The 26,523-nt window shown below is 44.1% G+C and overlaps 1 pseudogene; it reads left to right on the top strand.

Moving 5' to 3' along the window:
* Window positions 1-22,933: 22,933 nt before the first annotated feature.
* On the top strand, window positions 22,934-25,555 carry LOC113182422 (small ribosomal subunit protein eS1 pseudogene; annotated as a pseudogene).
* Window positions 25,556-26,523: the final 968 nt, after the last annotated feature.

The following is a 26,523-nucleotide window of genomic DNA, read 5'->3' as shown; positions in this document are numbered from 1 at the left end:
GGGCAATGGCAGATTTGGTGTCTGGGGAGGGCCGCTTTCTCATACAGAGTTGTGTGCTCATCTGGTGGAAGGGACACTCTGGGGGACTTGAATCCCACCCACGAGGACTCCGCCTTCCCAACTGAACCACCTGATGAGGGTCCCAGGTCCTGATACCATCACACTGGGGACTACATTTCAGCACCTGAATGTCTGGGGAGTGCCACATTCAGTCCCTAAGGAGCCCTAACCCCTGTACCTCTGAATGAGATCTCAGTTAGAGATAAGGTCTTTATAGAGGAAATCAAATGACATCTTTAGGGTGAGCCCTGATGCAATGCAACTGGAATCCTCATAAGAAAGGGAAATCCGGACATTGAAATATGCACAGAGGGAAGGTCATGTGAAGGGACTTGAGGGAAGACAAGGGAGAACTGGGGACATTCAGGAAGAGGCCATCTTACTTGTAAGTCTCTGAGAGCCTGGAACAGAACTCCACCCCCGTGCCCCAGCTCTCAGAAGGAATCTTCCTGACCCCTTGCTCTTAGTTTTTTAGCCTCCAGGGCTGTGAGACAATAAAATTCTGTTGTTTAAGCTGCCTAGCCTCAGGCACTTTGTTACAGTAGCCCTAGCAGCCTCCCACGGATGGATGGATGGACATACAGACAGACTGACGTGGCTCATCCCAGTTAGAGCTCACTGAGTAAGCACTGGGGAATTCCCTGAAGGGGAGGCAGGGGCAGGGTGTGGGCCATCAGCTGACTGCCCTCCTGAACCCTGGGACGGGGACCAGAAGCCTCAGGACTGGAAGGGCAGATAGGATCACAAAGCCCAGGCCTTTCCTCAACCAAGGTTCACCTTGATGGGACTCTCTGAGAAGTGAAAGTCAGTTTTCCTGGTGCTTCATCGTGGATTCCAGCTGGGTTAACTTTACCTGCTGTGGAGGGAGGACCACTGCCCTCTTCTGCAAAGACCTTCCAGCCTCCACCTCCAGGAGGCTGGGGATTTTTCAGAGGTTCTGGGAATTGTTACGCTTGATGCATCGATTTCCTCCTCTTTCTGTGGTCTTTTCCTCCTCCTTCCTTTCCTCTTTCTTTGGCTTCCTCCTTCTGGATTTTGCGTTCTGCAATTCCCCATCCTCCTCCACAGCACCCACAACACTGCTTTCTCCCATGTCCCCATCCTCCAGGACACCCACACCTGGGGCCCTCCACAGAGTTAGGGACGGTCCAGACTCTAACATTGCCTTGGAGACCGAAGCCAGAGAAAAATCTAAACTAGCTTCCTCAGTGCTGGGAAGAAATTGTCCAGAACTGGTTTCTCCTCCCACCTTCTAGGGAGCCTTGCTCTTGTCCCCGGCCTGGATACGTTATTATATTTTGCTTTAATTGCATTAGAGCAAATGGCTATGTCCCCCTGTGGTTTCGATCAGGTCAGGGATCTGATAATCAATCCTGGCACAGTCTAGACAGGAGTCACTTTGAAGCTGTTTTTAACAGGATGAGAACAAACAATTTTTCCAAAGTGGTCACATTAGGCAAACAGGCCAGTGGGGCATCTTTCTGAAAGGGAGCATGTTCTGGCTCCAGGCAGCCTGCTGACGCCCAGGCCCCTGGGGGACTGTGTGCCACACTCCTGGGAGGGTGAGGGACTGTAAGTGGAAAGGCCACATGCTCAGGCCTCCCAGATGCCTCTTCCAAGAAGTCATACCCCACTGATGTCACCTAGCTCAGCGCCAAAAGGTAGTGCTGTTCGGTGTGGGTTGTCTTGCTCTGAAGATGGAAAAAGGTCAAATTCATACCTGATCCTCTCTTCAATTTTCTTTCAATCCTTTGGATTTTTTCAAGGAGAGAGCCTCAACATGGTGCTAGTCTGTCTCCCCAAAGTTTGATAATCTCCCCTTTTAACAAACAGGGAAGGACAAGGGATCTGCCAGGTGATAAGACCTAGCCAAATTTGGCTGGGTGAGGTGGCTCACGCCTGTAATCCCAGCAGCTTGGGAGGCTGAGGCAGGAGGATCATGAGTTCAAAGCCAATCCCTGCAACTCAGGGAGGCTCTCAGCAAGTCAGCGAAACTCTGTCTCTAAATAAAATATAAAAAAAGGGCTGGGGATGTGGCTCAGTGGTTAAGCGGATCCTGGGTTCAATCCCTGGAACCAAAGGAACAGAACAAAACAAAAAAGTAACCAGGTTTTAATAACACTTTTGTTTTTTTTGAATGCACTTTCTAGAATCTCTTTCAAATGATACTGGTTTTCCCTTTATGGAAAGGGAATCATTGGAGCTGGGGTTGTGGCTCAGTGGTAGCGCGCTTGCCTAGCAGGCGGGAGCCAAGGGTTCCATTCTCAGCACCACATACAAATAAATAAAATAAAGGTCCATCAACAACTAAAAAAAAATATTTAAAAATATGAAATAAAGAATTATGTCTACCTATGACTAAAAAATGAATATTAAAAAAAGGAAGTGAACCATTGCTCAAGCACAATTATGGACAATGATGGCAAAAGTTCCGAAGCAGAGGAGTTTGGGCAAAGGGAATCGAGGGGGAGTCTCACACACAGGACCAGTGCGCCTACTTGCTGTGTGACCTCTGGCAGGCTGCTGTGCTCTCTGTGTGAAGCGGAGCCGAAGACACTGCTGTGCAGGGGTAGAGTGAAGATGCTCCTGGGGAGTGCATGTGTTCGAAGCGTCCAGAAGGTGCTCACAGGGGACGTGCACACTCTGCCTGTGGCCTCATCTCCTTACCAGGGCCATTCTCAGAGCCTTCGCTACTCCAGGGTCTTAACAAAGCTCCAGGGTTCCATGGAAACAAAGTGAACACGGAGTCCCAAAGATGCGATGCTCTGGCTCAGCTCCCTGGCTTTGAGCCTGTCCCTTCCTCTCGCTGGCCCCAGCTCCCCCATCTGTCAACACAGGCTTTGACCAAATGCTGTCTAGGGTCCCTGGCGGCTCTGGCATAACATTTGGTGCAGTAACCCGGATGTGGCCAGAGTGTGACAGAAGACTCCAGGCTTTACCAACCCTGTGACTCGTGCTCCTTCCTGCTGGAAGGGCGGCCAAGGACCAGCAGCAGCCACCTCGCCTGAGAGCAGGTCACAAATGAAGCCTTGAGCCCAGGAGACCCCAGTCGGCATCTGCGTTCCAATGAGATGCCCAGGCACCAGGCCCCAAAGGAGGATCCTAAAACTCTGCCACATTTTCAAAGTTGTTTATATATTTTTTTAAGGAATTTTTTTTAATTTAAATTTTTTTTTTAAAGAGAGAGAGAGAGATGAGAGAAAGAGAGAGAGAATTTTTAATATTTATTTTTCAGTTCTCAGCGGACACAACATCTTTGTTGGTATGTGGTGCTGAGGATCGAACCCGGGCCGCACGCATGCCAGGCAGGAGCGCTACCGCTTGAGCCACATCCCCAGCCCTATTTTTGAGGAATTTTAAAAAACAGTGAACATATATAAGCTCACTGATATATATATTCAAAACTGGAAAGCTATTACAAAATTATGGAACTAGCCCAGGACAGTTAAAAGAGGAAATGAAGCCGGGTATGGTGGCGCATGCCTGTAATGCCATCGGCTCGGGAAGCTGAGGCAGGAGGATCATAAATTCAAGGCCAGCTTCAGCAACTTAACAAGACCCTAAGCAAATTAGTGAGACCCTGTCCCAGAATTTAAAAATTTTAAAAAAGGGCTGGGGTTAAGTGCCCCTGGGTCCAATCCCAGGAACAACAACAACAAAAATACTCGAGGAAATGATCACATACGCCTGTAATCCCAGCAACTTGGGAGGCTGAGACAGGAGGATTGCAAATTGAAAGCCAGCTTCAGCAACTTAGTGACATCCTAAGCCACTTAGTAAGAACCTGTCTCAAAATAAGAAAAATAACATAAAAAGGGCTGGGATGTGGTTCAGTGGTTGAGTGCCTCAGTACCAAAAATTATTTATAAAAATCTTGTGAACAACTTTTCTCCAGATAATTTTCTTATAGTGTAAAATAGGGTCCCTCATTCCCATAGGTTCTTTTGGCCTCTTCCCAACAAGCATCTCCTTCGTACCTGATTCTTGGAGAGCAGTGTGTCATGTGTGTGTGTGTGTGTGTGTGTGTGTGAGAGAGAGAGAGAGAGAGAGAGAGAGAGAGAGAGAGAGAGAGAGAGAGCAGGTGAACAGGTGAACATGGGGAGGTGAGTTTGTGTCTGTGTTTTGCTGCTGATCTTCTGAGCAGAGACTTCAGCCAGCTCAGAAAAACCAGGAAGTAAACCAGATGCCTAAGGGCTTTGTTGGACTGGTGAGGGAGGGAAGGGAAGCCTGTCCTAGGAATCTGCAGCCCTGAATTCCTGGTCCAGCCGGGCGCCTGGCTTTCCAGTGGAGCTTTCCCATGGATGGTGGCCTGCGTGCGCCTCCACCTCCAGCCTCCCACCAGGCTCAGGGTCCTCCATTTCTTCTCATCCCCCAAATGAAAGCACCAAACACTGAGCCATCTGCTTCAAGGCTTATCCCAAAGTGACCGCGACGCAGGGAAAGATCTTCCTACAAGATGGCTTGTCATATGCTGTGGATGAGTATAAGATACCAGGAAAAGAAAAGGAGTCCCAGCATCTAAGAATAAGGGCCCGATGTCACTTAGTGATGTTCTTTCAATTTCACAGACAGCTCCGGGGAAGCTGCACACTCAGGAGAGAGCGGATCTGGACCCCAGGGGTGTGGTGAACACACTGACCCTCTTTGAACATCAGTTCTCTCTGCTGGAAAATGGGGGGGAGTGCTGTGAAGATCTAGAAGACAGGGGCTGGGACAAAGGAATGACAAGGAGAGCAACATTGGCCACCCTGGTCTGCTCAGTGCCTGGCCTATGCCTGTGCTGAAGTGTCACACTGTACCCCATCAACATGTTTGCTTCATACATGTTAACAAACATTTTCAATGTGGATGACAATAACACCCAATTCATTTTCTTATTTCGAGGAATAAGCGAGGACCTGCGTGAGAACTATTTCACAGTGGCTGGCCCGTGGAAAACTGTTGGCACAGATTAGTTTGCTGTGCACCTGTTCGAACATGTAAACATTGCAGAGGAATGTTAGTGACATGAAAGAATATTTACAGTCCAGTGGAAAAAAACAGATTATAACTCAGCATGATCTGTTTTATAAGTGCATGTGGATATATTTGCATTTAAGATGGCGCAGAACAGTGGGCATGGAGTGGAGAGGGGACTGCTGGAAAAAGGGCCCATGCCTAGCCCTGCAGACCTCTTTCCCAGGCTCCCTTCCATCGTCTCTGCCCAGGTGCCCACAGGGAAAATCAGAGTTGCCCTGATCTTGGAGAACAGCAATAAATGTAGACTAAAAGTGCTATCTGTTGACTGTGTGTTGGAGCCAATTTTTTTCTAGGTGTGCTAGTAGCTAATTCTATTTTTTTTTTTTTTTAGTGGATTGGGGATCTATTTATTTTTATTTTTATTTTTTTTAATAGTTGTAGATGGACAACTTGCCTTTATTTTATTTGTTTATTTTTATGTGGTGCTAAGGATGGAACCCAGTGCCTGACACATGCTAGGCAGGCACTCTGCTGCTGAGCCCCAGCCCCAGCCCCCAGATTAGGGATTTATTGTGAGACTATGACCTTACGCAGTTGAGGAGAGACTGAGGAAGGGAGAATCTGGACAGGGGATTTGGGAGATCAGCGGAAGTCACTGTCTGCCTCTTTTAGAATACTGACAAGGACAAAAAAGTCAAGCATTGTAGGGGATTCTGGGGAGGAGCTGAACTGATCTTCACAACCAGCTATGAGGTAGATACTGCTGTGCTCCTGTTCCTGTTTACATATGAGGAAACTGTGGGACTGGTTAATGACTTGCCCAAGGTCTTAAAACCAGAAAGAGGGTAGAAGATGAATTCAAACCTAGACTCTTCATTTTTTTTGGGGGGGGGAGGTGGTAAATGGAGACTGAAATCAGGGGCACTCGACCACTGAACCACATCACATCCCTAGCCCTATTTTCTGTTTTATGTAGAGACAGGGTCTCACTGAGTTGTTTAGCTCCTTGCTTTTGCTGAGGCTGGCTTTGAACTCGGATCCTCCTACCTCAGCCTACCCAGCTGCTGGATTATAGGTGTGCCTCACGGCCCCCAGCCTCCAAACTGAACTCTTAATCATTACTCTAGGGCACCTCTTAGGCATCCTCATTATGCCAAGAAGGAAGCTGAGGATGAGAGAAGTAGACCATCTGGCTCAAGGCCACACAGCAAAGCAGCAGCAAAGAGGGAACTAGAACTCAGGTATCCTGATGCCCAGGGCTTGAGATACAAATAAGAATGGGTCCCCAGAGGGCATCTGTCACCCTAGTAATGCTTATTTTTCTCACTGCTATGCCTCCATCCGGCAGTCCCTCGGGGCTGTGCCAAGGGCACCCAGGCAGGTGCTTTCACTTCTCAGCTGCACGGGAGGCAGCCCCAAGTGCCTGCTCCCCGGGTCCTGGCGCTGTCTGCCTGGCTCTAAGTCCTGTGTGACTCAAGGCAAATGTAATCCATATGGCTGGGCTTCATTTACACTGAAGGCTTCAAAATATTGTGTTTGAAGAGCTGTTTCTTACAAAGCCTCCGGAACCTGTTAAATAAGATTCAGCTCCCCACCCCCATCCCCACCCCCATCATGGCTGCAGCCCTTTCGGGCATCTGGAGCGGGCGGGGGTGGGGTGGGGTGGGGGTGGGGGGGGAGGACTCAACTCAAGCACAGCCTTGGAAACTTGCAGCAGACACAAGGAGACACTTACCGGGATATTTAAAGTGGCACTGTTTATAAACCCCCCAGATCGGAAGCCATTTAAATGTCATCCACAGGGGAATGGGTGCATCAGGTGCCAAATTCACACAGTGTGATCCCCAAGGCAGTGAAAACCAACAAACAAGTTCTCCACGTGGAAGGACAGACGATGCCACAGACCAAGTACTGCAAGAAAATTACAGGTGAATGCATAACATGATACTGGTGTTATAGAATTTTATGAAATATTAAAATATCAAAAATCCTTTTCTCAAGGATGTTTTAAAATCTGGCAGATCATTCTCTCTCCATATATATGTGTGTGCATGGAAAAAAAAATACATATGCAGAGAGATAAAGAGAGATACAAATAGGAATGGATCCCCAGAGGACTTCTGTCACCCTAGTAACGGTTATTTTTTCAGTTGGTGGGTGCATACATGTCTGTTATAGGAAACATGCATTTCATATTTTTGAAAAATACATAACAAAACTTTCAAAACAGCATAAACTGCCAGGCCTGGTGGCCTAAGCCTGTAATCCCAGTGGCTCGGGAGGCTGAGGCGGGAAGATCCGAGTTCAAAGCCAGTCTCAGCAAAAGCAAGGTGCTAAGTAATTCAGTGAGACCCTGTCTCCAAATAAAATACAACATAGGGCTGGGGATGGGGCTCAGTGGGCGAGTGCCCCTGAGTTCAAACTTCAGTACAAAAAACAAAACAACAACAACAACAACAAAAAACACTCTAGATTTACTTTCAGCAAGGCCAGCTACCTTCTCTATTAATGGGTTCAACCCCCTTAAGTCATTAAGGAAGTCATTCAATAAACACAGCAATCATTGAGACACAGGGTCCTTTCATTTAAGTTCCACACTAGCAAATGCAGCATAAGTTGCTGTTATCTTAACTTTCAGAAAACTAAGGCTCAGATACTTTCCCAAGTCGTGAAGCTTGTAAACCCACTGATTCTTCGGAGTCCAGATCACGTGTTCTGCCTCCCAAGTGCCACCCCGGATCCCTTGGTCTTCAGCTAGGATCATTACTCAATCTTTCCCTTCCATTCTTTGAGATAGGTTTCATTACTGCCAGTTGTCTAGATGAGGAAACAGAAGCTCAGAGAGGTCCAGTGGCTGGCTCTTGGTTCTGGGAGTTAATCCGTGGTACAGGGAGCCCTCATCCCTTTTTGATGCTCTTTCCATGCCAGGCCTTGTCTGCTCCACCCTATCCTGTCTTCCTTGCTCTTCTTTGAACGCAGGAGAAGTCCTCACTTGAGGGCCTCTGCTGGCCGGCTGCCCCGAAGGTTCTCCTCTGTCTGCTCTTTACTCAAGGGTCTCCTGCTCAGGGACACCACCTGGCACCCCTTTGTAAACCTGCAAGGTCCCTCTCCCCATTCCTGACCCTGATATCCCTGCTTTAGGTTTCCTTTCCGCATATCACCCGCCATCTTTTAGCACCACCTAATAAGCTTGTTACGTCAGTCTGTCTGTCCCCACTGGAATGCAGGCTCTGTGAGCACAGAGTTATGTTTTCTCGTCAGTATCTCCCTACAACTTGAAAAACAGCAGATAATCAGCCTGATTGTTGAATGTGGTTGAGTGAATGACATGGAGTTGAGAAAAAAAGTGGGTGTGGGATTTTCCCACTTAGGAAAGAGCCTGAATGGGAAGAGCCAGTGAGATTAGAGTCCCATAGGTAGTTGACAGAATTTATTCATCACCCTTTAACCAAGATATTTCATTTTCAAGAATTTGTACTAGGGCTGGGGATGTGGCTCTGGGCTGGGGATGTGGCTCAAGCGGTAGCGCGCTCGCCTGGCATGCGTGCGGCCCGGGTTCGATCCTCAGCACCACATACCAACAAAGATGTTGTGTCCGCCGAGAACTAAAAAGTAAATATTAAAATTCTCTCTCTCTCCTCTCTCACTCTCTCTTTTAAAAAAATATATTTATGATATATTTCTTAGTGAGAAAAGCAAACTGTAAAACAGTATTCTTGGTTTTTATTTTTTATTTTGGTACTGGGGATTGAACCCAGTGGCACTTAATCATTGAGCCACACCCCAGCCTTTTAATTTTATTTTAAAAATTTGAAACAGGGTGTTGCTATTGCTGAGTCTAGGGTTGAACTTGAAATTTTTCTGCCACAGCCTCCCAAGTCACTGGGATCACAGGTGTGTGCACCATGCCTGGCTTGTGTGTGTATGTGTACATATGTATATATGTATAAATGTGTTTGTATGTGTGTGTGTGTGTGTGTGTATACATACATACACACACATACACACACATTTTTAAAAGTTTGGGAACCTATAAACTAATATATACACAGTACTTATCTCTGGGTAAGCACTATACAGGGATTCTCTTTATTTTTTCCTCTCCTTTTTTGGGGGGTGGGTGGGTGGGTACTTGGGATTGAACTCAGGGGCACTCAACCACTGAGCCACACCCCCAGCCCTATTTTGTATTTTATTTAGAGACAGGGTCTCACTGAGTTGCTTAGCACCTTGCTTTTGCTGAGGCTGGCTTTGAACTCGAGACCCTCCTGCCTCAGCCTCCTGAGCCTCTGGGATTACAGGAGTGTGCCACTATACCCAGCTCCTCTGTCTCTTAAACTTGCTTTAAGAAACTTGGATTATTAACTTAAAAAAAACTAAATTTACATTTTTAAAAAGCTCTTGGGAAATCAGGTGACTCCTCTGGACCTTGGTTCCCTCATTTGATAAAAACAGCTTCAGGTTGTTCCTGTTTCACAGAGTTGTTTGCTAAGGTGACCAGATAACATCACAGATAGGAGGCAGGGTTGTAAACCACAAGGGCACAAATTCCCTTAAATTCTTAGTCAACTCCTGAGCTGGTCATGCACAGGGTCACATGCCTTTGGAGGAGCTCAGAGGGACAACAGCTGGGAGACTGTAAGAGTTGAGTGGAAATAGTAGCACTTGCTCGGCATGAGGAATAAGGACTTTGGAGTTTAAATCCTGCCAAATTAGAGACTTGGCGAACACTTGTGGTTTTTGACTGACATCCCAGAAGGACCGCACCTGAGGAGTTGAGACCATGTGCTGGGACTAAGGGCTGCACCCTAGAACCCAGGGAAAAATCATACAGACCTTCTTTAATAGAGGTCAGAAACACAAGTCTCCACAGGGTCAAGGTGATCTGCCTTCCTTTAGAGTCTCTGCTAGAATTAAACGGCCCTTTTCAATCCAGGAGAATCAGTGAACCCAAAATGCAGAGAAAAATTACCACGATAATCACCACAGATAAAGTCACCAAAGATAAAGAGAAAATCTTAAAACTGGTCAGCCTAGAGGGAAAAGAAACCATGCAACATATAGGAAAATAATGATAAGAACAATAGTTAAGCTGACTTTTCTTAAATTAATCTGTATTGGTGCATTATAATTATACAGAATACTGGGACTCATTGTGACATATTTGAACATGCACATAGCATCATTTGGTCAATTTCATTTACCAGGGCCCCCTCATCTCTCCCCTCTTGCCTCCCTCTGGCCCCCTTCCTCAACTGGTCTCCCTTCTATTTTCATGAGATCTCTCTCTCTCTCTCTCTCTCTCTCTCTCTCTCTCTCTCTCTCTCTCTCTCTGTCTCTCTAGCTTCCACAAGAGACAAAACATACAACCCTTGATCTTCTGAGTCTGGCTTATTTTGACTATTATAATACTCTCAAGTTCCATCCATTTTCCTGCAAATGACATGATTTCATTCTTCTTTATGGCTGAGTAAAACTCCAGTGTGTATGTGTATCACATTTCCTTTATCCATTTATCTGTTCATGGAAACCTAGGCTGGTTCCACAGTTTGGCCAGTGTGAATTGTGCTGCTATAAACATGGGTATGCATGGATCAATCACTACAGTAGGCTGATTTTTAATTGTTTGGGATAAATACCAAGAAATAGTATTTAACCACTGGATCATATTGTGGTTGCATTCCTAGCCTTTTGAGGAATGTTCATACGATTCCTATAGTGGCTGTATTAATTTACAATCCCATCAACAGTGTATAAGTGTTCCTTTTTCTCTACATCCTCTCCAGCACTTATTATTGTTTGTATGCATTATGATTGTCATTTCTCAGTATAGTATTGATTTGCATTTCCCTGATTGCTAAAGATGGTGAACATATTTTCATATATTTCTTGGCCATTTGTGTTTCTTCTTTTGAGATGTGTCTATGTAGTTTATTTGGTCATTTATTGATTTTTTTTTTTTATGATTTATTTTGTACCAGGGATTGGACCCAGTGGCCCTTAACCATGAAGCCACATCCTCACCCCACCCCCCTTTTTTAAGAGAGAGAGAGAACTTTTTAATATTTATTTTTTAGTTTCAGCGGACACAACATCTTTGTATGTGGTGCTGAGGATCGAACCTGGGCCGCACGCATGCCAGGCGAGCGCGCTACCGCTTGAGCCACATCCCCAGCCAAATTGATTGGTTTTTTAAAAAATGTTTTTAAAGCCAGGAGCGGTGGCACATGCCTGTAATCCCAGAGCTTGGGAAGGCTGAGGCAGGAGGATCATGAGTTCAAAGCCAGCCTCAGCAAAAGTGAGGTGCTAAGCAACTCAGTGAGACCCTGTGTCAAAAAAAATTTTTTTTTTTTTAAAGAGAGAGTGAGACAGAGAGGGGGACAGAGAGAGAGAGAGAGAATTTTAATATTTATTTATTTTTTCTTAGATCTCGGCGGACACAGCATTCATTTTTACATAAAACATTTCTTATTTTTCTATATATATATATTTTTAAAGAGAGAGTGAGAGAGGAGAGAGAGAGAGAGAATTTTTAATATTTATTTTTTAGTTCTCGGCGGACACAACATCTTTTGTTTGTATGTGGTGCTGAGGATCGAACCCGGGCTGCACGCACGCTAGGTGAGCGCGCTACCGCTTGAGCCACATCCCCAGCCCCCCCCAAAAAAATTTTTTTTTGAGCTCTTGATATATTCTGAATATTGATCTTCTGTCAGAAGAGTAGCTGGCAAAGATTTTCTCCTATTCTGTAGGATCTCTCTTCATGTACTTGTTTCCTATGCTCTGCAGAAGTTTTAAAATTTGATATCATCCCATTTATTAATTCCATTACTATTTCTTGAGCTTTAGGAGTTCTATTAAGGAAGCTGTTGCCTGCAACTATATGTTGGAGCATTGTCCCTGTATTTTCTTCTTGCATTTGCAAAGTTTCTGGTCTAATTCCTAGGACGTTGATCCATTTTGGGATGACTTTTGCGTAGGTTGAGAGGGATCTGGTTTCATTCTTTTACAAACGGTTATACAGTTCTCCTAGCACCATTTGTTAAATAGGCTATCTTCTCTCCACATTCTACATTTCACTATTTTGTCAAAGATGAGATGTCTGTATCTGTGTGGGTTTGTCTCTGTGTCTTCTATTCTATTCTATTGATATATATGTCTACTTTTATGCCAGTACCATGCCGTTTTTGTTGCTCTAGCTCTGCAGTATAATTTAAGATCAGGTACCATGATGTATCCAATCTTGCTCTTTTGCTTAGAATTGCTTTGGATATTTCTTCTGGATGCTTTATGTAGACTGACTTTTCATCAGGAATAATGGAGGCCAGAGGATCTGGAAAACAACATTGAAATAAAACAAACAAATTCAGGATTCGACATTAAGCATAAACATTTTTATAAAATGAAGGCAAAATAGGGGCATTTTCAGATATACAAACAGTTAGAATTTATCACCAGTAGACCTGTGCTGTAATAAATAATAAGAAAGTTCTTCAGGCTTAAGGGAAGTTCAGAACAGATGAAAATCTATTGGAAGAAATGAAGATATTCAGAAATGGCAAATATGTGAGTCAATTTAATGATATTTTGTTTCTTAAATGATTGAACATACTTAAAGCAAAAATAATAATTTATTGTGAGATTTATAATGTAAAAGAACTATGTATCAATAGTATGGAAAAAGAGAGGGAATGGAAGTGAAATTGCAGTCACGTTGATTAATGACAGGGACATGTTCTGAGAAAAGCACTGTTAGTTTTTTTGTACGACATCATAGTGCACGTACACAAGCCTATATAGTATTACCCACTTCACACCCAGGCTGTATACATATCACATATCATATATATAGCCTCTAAGAGCATGAGACACAAAACAACAATTTTGTGTTCCCAACCTGATGCAGTTATCTATGGAAAATCTATAGCTAACTTAATAATAAGCATTAAAAAAAAACCCAAAACAGAATGCTTTCACCTCAAAATTATGAACAAAGCCAAGGTGTTCCTTTTCACTTCTATTCCGAATTATATTGCTTATTCCAGTTATTGTGACAAGACAAGAAAAACAAATCCAAACAGAAAAACCCATAAAGCTTGGAAAAGAAATAAAGTTGCTTTATTCACAGATAATACAACTGTGGGGGGAAATTCTAAGAAACCTACAAGAGAAACTACCAAACTCAGGACAAAAGGTCAATTTTGTCTATATAGACAGGATCATGAAAAATTAAAAATTAAATGAAAACCATTAGCAGCTCTAAAATCCAGGACATTCTTAGAAATAAATTTATCAAAAGATTTGTGAGGTATCTACACTAAAAGCTACAAATATTGACAGAAGATATATATATCTGTGTTTGTGTGTGTGTTTGTGTGTGTGTGTGTGTGTGTGTGTGTGTGTGTGTATTATTTTTTGGCAGTGCTGGGGATTGAAACCAGGACCTGACAAAGATATTTAAAAAAAAAAAAATCTAAACAAATGAGAGCTATACCATGTTCATGGACCTGGGGACTCCATATTATTATGCTCTATAAATTTATGTATAGATTCAAGAACAAAATATCAATCAAAATTATAGCATGAGGGGCTGGGGTTGTGGCTCAGTGGTAGAGTGCTCGCCTAGTATGTGTGAGGCACTGGGTTCGATCCTCAGCACCACATAAATATTAAATAAAGATACTGTGTCAACCTAAAACTGAAAAATAAGTATTAAAAAAATTATATCAGGGGCTGGGGATGTGGCTCAAGCGGTAGCACGCTCACCTGGCATGCGTGCAGCCCGGGTTCGATCCTCAGCACCACATACAAACAAAGATGCTGTGTCCGCCAAAAAATGAATAAATATTAAAAAATTCTCTCTCTCTCTCTCTCTCTCTCTCTCTCTCTCTCTCTCACTCTTTCAAAAAAAATTATATCAGGACTTTTAAGCACAAGTTGATTGTAAATTTTACCTGAAAATGTAACAGCCTAAAATATTAAAATGAATTTTGAAAAAGTAGGAGAAAGTTAAAGGACTCACACAACCTGAATTTAAGACTTACTATAAAGCCACAATAATTAGGAAAATGTGGTAGTGGCTCAAGGATAAATATATAGATGGATGAAACAGAATGCTATCCAGAAATAGACCTACACCAAAGTAATTTAATATAGAAAGAAAAGACTTTTCAAAAAATATATATTGCAACAACTAGACACCTGTATGGAAAAAAAAGAAAAAAGAATTCTGATCCCCTCATTATATCCCAAAATTAATTCCACATGGCTCAAACAGATCTAATGCAATAACAAAAACTATATAGCCTCTAGAAACAAACACAGGATTATATTTTCACAAACTTGAGGTAGACAAATAATTCTTAAATGAAGTCTATAAAAGATAAAAGTGGATAAATTTTCAATAAATTGAGAAGACAAAATAGTTGCAAAAGACATATCTGATAAAGAATGGTCATCCAACATATACAAATAACTCTTAAACTAAAAGAAAAAAAAATCCTTCAATTTAAAAACAGACAACATACCTGAAAGACACCTCACCAAAGAAGATATACAGATGGCAACAAACATAAGGAAAGATACTCAATATCCTATGTTGAATTGCAAATTAGAACAACAATAAGATGTCACTACACATCTGTTAGAATATCATAATATCAGCATCACCAAATGCTAGGGAGGATGTGGAGCACCAGACACTGTCATTCATTACTGGTGGAATGCAAAATGTGCAGTCACTTTGGAAGACAGTTTGGCAGTTTCTTATAAAATTGAAGATACTTTTTACCATACCATTAAATGATTGTGTTCCTCCATATTTACTCAAATGAGTCAAAACCTTATGTCCATACAAAAGCTTATATATACACATTTTTTAAGCAATCCTTTTTTTTAAAGTTGTTGATGGACCTTTATTTTATTCATTTATTTACATGTGGTGCTGAGAATTGAACCCAATGCCTCACATACACTATGCAAGTTCTCTACCACTGAGCCACAACTCCAATCCCTTATTTATAATTTTTTTATTTTGGGGGGATACTAGGGAGTTGATCCTAGGAGGGTTCTACCTCTGAGCTATATTCCAAATCCCTTTTCAATTTTTATTTTGAGACAGGGCCTTACTAAATAGACCAGGATGGTCTTGAACTTGAAATCCTCCTGCTTCAGCCTCCCAAGTAACTGGGATTACAGGTGTGCACCACCACATCTGGTGTGCAAACAGATATTTATAGCAAACTCCACTCACAACTGCCAATACTTAGAAGCAATTGACATGTCCTTCAGCAGATGAATAGATAAATAAATTATGGTACATGCCTGCAATGAATTTAGTGCTAAAAATGAATTATCAATTAAGCCATAAAAAGACATGGAGAAAACTGAAATGCATTACTAAGTGGTAAAATGCAACCTGAAAATGCTAAATATTGCAGCATTCTGTACAAGGCAAAACTATGGAGACATTAAAAAGATCAGTGGTGTTCAAGAGTTAGGATGGAAGGAGGGATGAAGGCAGATCCCAGATTGTTTTCAGGGCAGTGAAATTAATCCTGTATGATACTATAATGATGGATCCATATTGTTATTTATTTGCCATGGGGAATCTGAGACACAGAGTTCAGGTAAGTTTCTGAAGGTCACACAGCTAGTCATTTGCACAACCTAGATTCAAACTGAGCAAGCCTGAAGGCCATGCTATTAACTGTTCACCATGGCTCCAGAGGAACTTCTTGAGGGCCAGGGCCCAGACTGGATTGCAGACCAAGTAACACGAAGGCAGGCCCCTGTAAAAAAGGTGACCCAGAGCAAGCAGGGTCTGCGCCTTCAGCCCAAATAAACACCCTGCCATCATTTCCTCAAATTTAGCAGTTGCCAAGAGGGAACCAGGTGGAAGCCCATGTGGTTTTGATAGAACGTCCGTTCAAGCGGAGCTTAAATATTACAGCGGCACTGTTTGCCCAGTTAAATTTAAAGAACTGTCAGTTTATGATGAATTTTTATTTTTAAGGGTTTCAAGTAAGCTGTAAACATTCACTCCAGACTGAAATTTCCTCCATTTAACACCTGGGAGGGGCGGGGCCAGGAGCAGGGGGTGGGATGGGGGTGAGAAGAGGCTGGACACCAGCCAAAGAGGGCAGGGTGTGGGGACCCTCTTCCAACCAATGTCTCCAGTAAGGGGCCTGAGGGGCCCATGCCCCAAACGAGGGAGGTCTGGGAAAGCAGGGCCATGCTCACTGAAACTCAATTTAGTTTCCCCTTCCCCTCTTCCCAGGGAAGTGGGATTTTAAGAAGACCTTTATTGGAAACTGGGATCTGTGGAGGAAAGAAGGAAGTCTGGGACAATATGCATGGTATGGATGTAATTTTTAAAAAATGCACACACATACGTGGAAAAGGGGTTGATGTTTAACAGGTTGATGTTTTCTTTCTTTTTTTTTCCCATTGGCTATTTAAAAAAATTTTTTTTTTGATTGCAAACATGCAAAGTTTTTATGATCATAAAAAAGTTGTTGCTAAATAAAAAAATAAACTAAAACAAACAACATGCTACCAGTGATGGCTGACCTATTCTGTGTTTTTACCTTGCACTAGGTCCCTACAACTCCATTGCGTGTCCTGGGCCGTGTGTGTAAGTTTCACCACAGCCTCTGTGATCTTTACTATTTTTTTAATCTTCCTTTTACAAATAAGAAAAATGAAGTTTAGGGAAGAGAAGTTACTTGCCCAGAGATGAACAGTAGGAAGTTTTTTTAGTTTGCTAGGGCCACCATGACAAAACACTACAGCTCAGGGGATTTAAATAACCAAAATGTATCGTCACCATCGTGGAGGCTAGAAGTCCAAGACCAAGGTGCCATTGGGGCTGGTTTCTCCTGAGGTCTCTCTCCTGGCTGGCAGGACAGCCTCCTCCTTGAGTCCTCAACGGCTTTGTCTCTGTATATGCACATCTCTGTGTCTCTTTCTGTGTCCAAATTTCCTTTTCTTAAAAGGACATCCGACAGAATGGCTTACCCTAACGGCCTCATTTTAACTTCATAACCTCTTTGGAGGCTCTGTCTCCTAATATGGTCACATTCTGAGGTCCTGGGGGTTAGAGCTTCAACACAGGACTTTTGAGGATAGCAGGATCCCAGTTAAGCCCATAATGGAAGTGGAATTGCTAAATCATGGGAGAATCTTGTCAAAGACTTTTTAAACAGCAAGTCAGCTTGACCAGACAAGTAGCATCTCATTCTCTCAGGGGACACTTAGGAGTTCACCTCTAGGAGAAGGAGAGCCATAACTGGGTCCCTGGATCTCTATCAAGTGCCTGATAGCACATGGCTTGGCCACCCATGCACACCTCTGCCCTCTCCCCCACTTCTTCTCTACACAGCCAGAGAACTGCCTCTGGTTGACCTATGTGAATAAAGACACAACTGGGAGAATGAACAGGAATAATGACAACAGCTGTCATTAACTGAGCACCTCAAATAGATAGGCAAGGTGCCAAGGCCATTTCTAATCTTCATGGTAGCTCTATGAAGAAAGGTAGTATAGTGGTCTCATTTGATGTTTTCTGATTGAAAATGACAGAAAACCCATGTAAGCAAACTACTGCAAGCAAAACAGGGAAGCTATTAGCTATTGTTGCAGACTAAACTATCCCCTGAAAGCTATGCTTAAAAGGATAAGCTTTATTATCGCATATGAAGCCACAGGCTGATTGGGTGGCTCCTCTGTTCTGCAGGGCCCAGCTCTGTGATCAGCTCTGCTGATTTTGGCTAAACTTTTTTTTTTTAAAATATAAATTTATTTTTTAGTTATAGTTGAACACAATATCTTTATTTTATTTTTATGTGGTGCTGAGGCTCGAACCCAGAGCCTCACACATGGTAGGTGAATGCTCTACCTCTGAGTCACAACCCCAGGCCCATGGCTAAACTCTTTCACGCAACCTAATCAGTGGATTCATTCACTGATATGGATTTACCCGGTGGTGGTAACGGTAGGCAAGTGGGGTGTGGTTGGAGGGGGCAGGTCACTGGAAGTGTGCCTTTGGGATTTATAATTCGTCCCTGGTGAGTGGAGCTCTCTTTCCACTTCCAGTAGCCAGGTGCTGTCCACCCTTCCTCCACCAGGCCCTTCCATCATGGTGCGCTGCTTCATCTTGCGCTCAGAGCAATGGAATCAGCCGTCTATGGACTGAGACATCTGAAACCATAAGACGAAATAAACTTTTCCTCCTCTACACTGTTCCAGTCCATTCTTTTCGGTCACAGTGATGAGCAAGAAGGTTAAAGCGGAGGCTCAGGCTCAGAACCAGCCCCTCATCACCTCTGCCATGTTCTGTTGACCAAACCCAGATTCAAGGAGTGGGAAATGGATTCCACCTTTGATGGAAACTGCTACAAAATCATATTGCAAGAACGTGGATGCAGGGAGGCCTGGGGAAGTATAGCCATTATTGTTATCAATCTTACACGAGGAATTTGTGGGGTTTGGCATCTGAAAAGTCCACAATCTGGCTTCAGACACAGCTTAGCACAGCCACTCAAGGACTGTCGCCAGCTCCAGGCGTGGCTCCCTTCCGTGGGTAGTTCCTTTCTCAGAAAGGCTTTCCTTCCTAAAAGCAAACAAGAGCAACTTCACATTGCGCAGCCTCGCATCTACCAACCACTGAAGAGAGACTGCGCCGGTTCTCCTCTCCACTTGGCTCTGATTGGCTGGAGTTGGGTCACATGTCTCTCTCTGAGCCAATCACGGGAGGGGGGCGTGGTATAAGGCAAGTGCAGAGTAGTTCAGTGCACAGGAGCCTAGATGGGGTTGTGCCCACGACGGGCGTCCTCTGTGGAGACCTGGGGACACCAATAGAAGGTAGAAAAGGCTCTGCTGTTCGCTACAATTATAATTTCTTTCTTACAGAGAAGAAAACCAAGGCTCAAGGAGGTGGAGGGTCTTGACCCAGGCCTGCCCGCCTTCCTCCGCGCCTGGTCTCCTTCCTGAGTGGGAAGCCTGTCACCAGGCTCTTGCAGACTCCCCTGAATCTGGGGTCGTCTTGGCCCTGCCCACAGAAGGTGACTGCCAGGATGAGGAAGCCATGGCATTGGGGGACTCGCTGAAGGCCCTGGGGCTGGGTGGTTTGGAGAAGACTTGGGGACTGATGGCCATTCCCAGCATCCAAGTGGCCTCCTAGCAGGAACTCAGGCAGTTGGTAAGGGCAGAGGTAGGCCAAGAGGCCAGCTATCAGGAGGGACAGCAAGGACTTCTCAGTGAAGAGGGAGAGGAGGGGAAGGGGGGCCAAGAGAGGAATAAGGAGGGGAGGGGTGAGACCATGGGTGGGGGGATAGGGACAAGCAGGGGCCCACTGGGTGCCCCTGAGCTTTTCCAGATGATTTCTAGGGGACCTTGCACATCCACTCCACAAGGTCAGTTCTGGTTCGTGGGATTCTCAGACAGTGACTTAGCCAAGTCAGGGCAAAACCCAGACAGGAATGGCCTTCTCCTAATCCTTCCTCTCCATGTTGGAGGCATCTTCAAAATTCTAGCAGCCCTGGCTTCCGTGGAGTCCCAGTATCCCAAAAGCAGGGTGGTGAGACCCCAGTCTTTGCCTTCAGCACAGCAGAGTCTGAATCTTTCCCTGATGCTCTCCAGCTGTGTAGGGGAAGAAGTCACTTGTTTCTCTGAGCCTCTGGGAGGAATTCCAACCTCCCAGGGCAGTTGAGAGAGCCCAGGGAGCCAGTGTGCGCTGGGCTCACGGGGTGGGGGTGGGGGTGGGGCACACCTGTGTGGTTGGGCATAAGCACCCTCAGGCTCCTCCCTGCTTTGGTCCTACAAGTGCCTCCCCATTGACTCAGCAATAGCTTCCAGGTGCCCCAGACAGGAAACCCAGGGGCCCTGCCGTCCCCTCCACAGCCTGAGGGGCTCACTACTCTTCCCCTCGCCTCCTGGTGCCCACAACACACAGATCTCTTTCACTCCATCTGCAAGAACCCGGCAGCTGATTTAGAGTGTGTTCAGGACCCAGAATGTAAACCATTTCTCACCAGGAATGTGTAAACAACCCATAAAGCAAAGGATTTGGGGCTCGGTCACGTGGCCCAGCTGCCCATAAAACCAAAGCATTGATCTCTGCTCTGCAGTGAGCCTGTAAGCCGCGGGAATGATGGAGGGGCTGCGTCTTGGAGACCTGTAATCTCCCACTATACATCTAAGGTGGCATGTTTGAAGTCCTAGGATGAGTTATTTATATTATTTTTGCAACATGTACTGAAATGGCATTAGCCCAAACTCCTGGCAACGAGGCTGATGAGGCCTGGCCACTTGAAAAAAGGTGGTGGTGATTCCAGGGGTTCCTTCAGCAAGTCACTCATGAGCCAGGGTTTCTCTGGGTAGCCATATAATCAAAGCCAGGTCATCCAGGAAACCCAGGTTGCTTAAGGACCACCTTCCCAACTTCTACCACATCCGTGTGCCACCTGATCTACCTAATGCTTTTTATTTTAAGGCACTACATTTTTTTTTAATGGTGCTAGGGATTGGACCCAGGGCCTTGTGCATGCAAGGCAAGCACTCTTACCAACTGAGCTATATCCCCAGCCCGAAGGCACTACTTTTAAACCTAGCTTCATCCCAAATAATATCCACAAAATCATGGGTCTGCTATCTGAACTTTATACATTATACATTAAAATATATTCATAACTTAATAGGTGTTCACTCTCTACCATGGAAAATCACCTGGCATATCACCTGTGTACCACTCTTTGAGAAACTCTGAGGTACTCAGATACATTCCTACAAATTAGAAAACTGAGTCTCACAGAGAAAGAATGTTACCCAAGGTTACTCAGAAGCAGGTTATCAAGGTTACTCAGGATTTAGGAGCAGAGGGAGCAAAGGGATTATAATAACAATTACCTATTGGTTGAGCATTTACTGTGCACTCAGCACTGTCCTCAAGTCCCTTATGTATATTTCCTGACTCATTTAACGAGATTGCATCTACCATTAGTAGATGAGGGAACTGAGGCCCAGAGAGGTTAAGTGGTTAGTCCCAGGTCACACAGCTCAACAATGACTGACCAGCATTTTAGTTCAGGTCTGCTTGACTATCAAGTTCTGTTCTTAATCATCCAAGGGAAAGAGAAAGGAGAGAAAGAAAAGAAATAAATGCTAGCAACCTTTGTATCTACAGTTGTGTCCTCTGCTCACCTATTCAGCATGCCTGTTTAATAAAATCCTCCCCATGGCTGCCAGTTGCCACAAGAACAGGGTCTTCTTCCCAAGGCTCCCCAAGGTCCCAGCAAAAGGAAGCCCCTCACTGCTTACATCCTTGTTTTTCTGAGATTCACTCTGTGCGTCTAAGAAGTTGACTACTTTAAATTGTACCTGTGATGAGCTCACGCAGACCACACATCTGACAGGAATCGAGTGGCCAAAACACACAAGGAACTCAACAACTCACTAGCAACACCCACAAATAATCTGATTTTCAATATAAACAAAGGACATGAATAGACACTTCTCAAAAGAAGATGTATCAAAAGCCAAAGGATAGATGGAAAAGGGATCACCGTCACTAATTATTGGGAAATTCAAATCAAAGCCCAAATGATGAGCTATCATTAGAGTGGCTACTATCAAAAAAAAAAAAAAAAAAAAGAAAGAAAGAAAAAGAAAAAAAGAAGTATTGGCAAGGATGTAGAGGAAAGGGAAGACTTGTACCATATTGGTGGGAATGTAACTTAGTATCATCATTATGGAAAATGACCTGAAGTTTCCTCAAAAAAATCAACAATAGGAATACCATAGGATCCAGCCACCCCATTACTGACTATCTAACCAGAGAACCCAAAGTATCTGGAAGAGATGCTACCACCCCATGCTCACTGAAGCACTATTCATAAAAGTCAAAATGTGGCACAATGGAATATTATTCATCCATGAAGAAGAATGAAATTTCGGTATTTGCTGGTAAATGGAAGGAACTGGAGACTATCATGCTAAGTGAAATAAGCCAGCCCCAAAACAACAAAGGCCAAATGTTCTCTTTGATATGAGGATGCTAACCCACAAGAAGGTGGGAAGGGAAGAATAGAAGTTCACTGGAGTAGGGCAAAGGGGAATGAAGGGAAGGAGGTGATGGGAAGAGGAAGGATGGTAGAATGAGTTGGACATAACTTTCCTGTGTTCATATATGAAGACATGACCAGTGAAACTCCACATCATGGACAGCACAAGAATGGGATCTAAATCAGGATGGGTTATACATCGGGTATGTATAAGATGTCAAAATACACTGCACTGTTATATATACCTAAAATGAACAAACAAAAATAAATAATTAAAAAGAAGTGGGATTTTTTTTTCAAGGAGTTGTCTTTCAAGTGGTCCCAGTAATCCAAGAAAAGTCAGATTTCTCCACATCCTCACGTCCATCCTTGCCAACACTCAGCATTCTTAGTCTTTTTTCTTTTAAATATTATATAGGTGAATAGTAGCATCTCACTGTGATTTTAATTTGCATTTCCCTAATAAGAAATAATGCTGAGCATCTTTTCATGTGCTTACTTACCATCTACATCTTTTTTTTTAAAGCGAGAGAGAGAGAGAAGAGAGAGAGAGAGAGAATTTTTTAATATTTAATTTTCACTTTTCAGTGGACACAGCATCTTTATTTTATGTGGTGCTGAGGATCGAACCCAGCGCCCCGTGCATGCTAGGCGAGTGTGTTACCACTTGAGCCACATCCCCAGCCTCCCATCCACATCTTTTTGAATGAAATGTCCTTAAGATAAATTTTTAAAAAGATACAGAAGCAACCTAAATGCCTGTCAATGGATGAGCGGCTAAAGAAATGTGATACCTGTTCACAGTAGAATATTATTCTGTGTTTACAAAGGAAACGTCATTTGCAACAACCTAGATGAACCAGGAGGACATTATGGCAAGTGAAATAAACCTGGACTGTAAGCTGGGCCCAGTGGTGCACGCTGTGATCCTGGCGGCTCAGGAGGCTGAGGCAGAACCAGAGTTCAAAGCCAGCCTCAGCAACTTAGCGAGGTGCTAAGCAACCCAGCGAGACCCTGTCTCTAAACAAAATACAGAGAAGGGCTGCGGATGTGGCTCAGTGGTTAAGTACCCCTGGATTCAATCCCCTTTACCAAAAAAGAAAAGAAAAACAAAACAAAACAAAAAAACTTAGACTCCAAATTCAAAGGAATATTTTATGTTCATGGAGTTGGATCCTTGAGTTGTTGGGGCTCAGGTGCTATCCAGGCCCATTGAGACTAATTTCCAGTTTGACAAACTCTTGAACTCTTCATGCCTGTGCTCACAGAGTTTTATATGTATGTTGTTGGCAGCTCTTGTGTGTTTGAGATTCCCGTCTTTTTTTTTTAATTTTAATTTTTTATTTGTTTTACATGACAGTAGAATGCACTTATATACTTTGATGTATCATACATAGATGGGATATAATTTCTCAATGGGATTCCCATCTTAACTCTGCCATTGCTTCTGAGCCAGATTGATGGCGCACACCTGTAAAGCCAGTGACTCCGGAGGCTGAGGCAGGAGGATCGTGAGTTCAGAGCCAGCCTCAGCAAAAGTGAGGTGCTAAGCAACTCAGTGAGACCCTCTTTCTAAATGAATAAAATACAAAATAGGGCTGGGCATGTGGTTCACTGGTTGAGTGAGTGCCTCTGAGTTCAATAAAAAACTACTGAAATTGCTGATCTTGCTAAACTTTGGTTCTCCCAGTTGTGAAAGGAACAGAGTCAAAAGCCTATTCTTAAAGAACTGTTTTGAAGATTGTAAAAATAAAGTCTGCAAAGCACTTTGTGCAATGCCTGACGTGGGGTAAAGGCTTCCTACAGGAGCAATTATTCCTTGTTTCTAACAATCACATTTCCATGGTCTGATTTAGGAAATGAAGATACTGGGAAATGTGAGTTTGTGAACAGAGGAGAACAAAAATGTGGTTTTTATCAAACCCATTAATAAAATGCGCTGGGTGTGCCAAATAAAAATTAGCTGCAGGGTTGGGGACACCTCATTCCACGCACATTTTTTTGGAGGGCCGAGGGAGTGAGGCTTGACCCTGGCTCCCGGACAGTCAGGCTGCAGACTTGGCCCTGTCCTCGGGCTGCTCCAAACCTCCCAGGGACAGAGGACTGGCAGGAGCAACAGCTCAGCCTCAGCACTGAGTCTACCCGTTGGCCAAGCTCTGTGCGCACTCAGGAAACGTGACTAACTTCAGCCTGCGGCCCCCAGCAGGAAGGCAAGCTTGGAGTTGATCCCTGAAAAATGGGAAGAATTTCCTTCTATAAAAACAAACAAACTGCCCACATCTGGGTCCAGATTCTACCCCCCCTTCAAATGCCGCTTCCTCCCAAAAGCCTTCCAGGAGCACTCTCCAGTCCAAGTGTCCCCTCCCTCCTCTTTGGAAGTCAGCACGCCAGTATTAGGTCTCTTTCAGCCTCCTGTGGGCTATTTTTACATTCCTGTTCGGACCCCCAAACCCCCCACCCCGCCCACCTGAGGGTTTTAAAGAAAGCTTTCTGAGCACTGGTCTTACCCAGTGTGTTCTTGAAAGCTTGGTCCTTGTCCCCATGCCAGTCCAATAATGGGGACACGTCTTTTTGAGAAAAAAAGGAAAAGTTTGATTGCTTTGCTAGCAAAAGGAGAAGCTCAGGGGACTCCTATCCTGGAGGCTGTGATCCAGGGGAACGAGGGGCTTTTAAAGCCCTCATTTGAAGAAGGGAGCCAAGAAGAAAGTGGTTGATCCATTTTCTAAGAAAGATTGGTATGATGTAAAAGCACCGGCAATGTTCAATATAAGAAATATTGGAAAAACATTAGTCACCAGGACCCAGGGAACCAAAATTGCTTCTGATGGCCTCAAGGGTCGGGTGTTTGAAGTAAGTCTTGCTGATCTGCAGAATGATGAAGTTGCATTTAGGAAGTTCAAACTAATTACTGAGGATGTTCAGGGAAAAAACTGCCTGACCAACTTCCATGGCATGGATCTTACCCGTGACAAAATGTGTTCCATGGTCAAAAAATGGCAGACGATGATCGAGGCTCATGTTGATGTCAAGACTACCGATGGTTTTTTGCTGCGTCTATTCTGTGTTGGTTTTACTAAAAAACGCAACAATCAGATACGGAAGACTTCCTACGCTCAGCACTAGCAGGTCCGCCAAATCTGGAAGAAGATGATGGAAATTATGACCCGGGAAGTGCAGACAAATGACTTGAAAGAAGTTGTCAATAAACTGATTCCAGACAGCATTGGGAAAGACATAGAGAAGGCTTGCCAATCAATTTATCCTCTTCATGATGTCTTTGTTAGAAAAGTAAAAATGCTGAAGAAGCCCAAGTTTGAATTGGGAAAACTCATGGAGCTTCATGGTGAAGGTAGTAGTTCTGGAAAAGCTACAGGAGATGAGACAGGTGCTAAAGTTGAACGAGCTGATGGATATGAACCACCAGTTCAAGAATCTGTTTAAAATCCAAATTTTTAATAGTGACCAATAAAAAGTCCTATTTGTGAAAAATAAATAAATAAAGCCCTCATTCCACGTGTTCCCTGTTGGAGTCGTAAGTCATCTGTTAATTGGGAAATTGTCATTTGCTGCTAATGTCAACAGGGGTCCACTTTAGGCTTTGAATATGACCCTTGCCTGCTCTGCCACTGCAACTTATTTTTAAAAATATTTTTTTTAGCTCTGGAGGACACAATATCTTTATTTTTATTTATTTATCTTTATGTGGTGCTGAGGATGGAAACCAGTGCCTGCCTCATGCATGTGAGGCAAGCGCTCTGCCCCTGAGCTAGATCTCAGCCCGCAATTTATTTTTAAAATGGACGTGTTTCTTTCTCTTCCTCTCTCCCTGCTTCTCCCTAATCTCTCCCCTTCCCTAATCTCAGGGGAAACAGGATTACCTTTCTCCCCATCCTAAACGGATTTTTCTATCCTTGACGCACCCACCATAGAAACAAGTCATCCAGACTTTGGAGAGGCACCAGAAGGTCTCAGAAATGACTACCTCCCAAATTAACAAGCGACTTACCACTCCAGGCAGAGAACACGTGGGATGTCGCCTTTGAATCCCTCCTTAAAAGCCCCCTGTTCCTGCTGGTGGGCAGATTCACAGCCTCTGGGACAGGAGTCCCTGGTGTGTCTCCTTCTTAGCAAAGCAATAAACCTTCTTTTTCCTTTTTCTCAAAACCACATCCTTGTTATTGGATTGGCCCTGGGGACAAGGACGGAGATTTCAGCCACAAGATCGTCTGATGCCATCCTCAAATCTGAATTCCTTCCCTCCCGAGGCGGGTGTGTGCTCAGGGACAGAGGACTCTGCCCAGGTGGGGAAGAGAGGTGATCCCGGCTCCCCAAGAACTGAGAGGAGGGAGGGGAGGGGGGAGGAAGAGAAAGAAACGTGTCCCTTTAAAAATAAGCCGCAGCGGCAGAGCAGCCAGGGCTGTCTTCAAAGCACAGGGTGGACCCC

Source organism: Urocitellus parryii, chromosome 1 (genome assembly GCF_045843805.1).
Source record: "Urocitellus parryii isolate mUroPar1 chromosome 1, mUroPar1.hap1, whole genome shotgun sequence".
Classification (NCBI taxonomy): Eukaryota; Metazoa; Chordata; class Mammalia; order Rodentia; family Sciuridae; genus Urocitellus; species Urocitellus parryii.
Note: the sequence above shows the minus strand (reverse complement) of the source record. Positions and strands in the feature narration are given on the sequence as shown.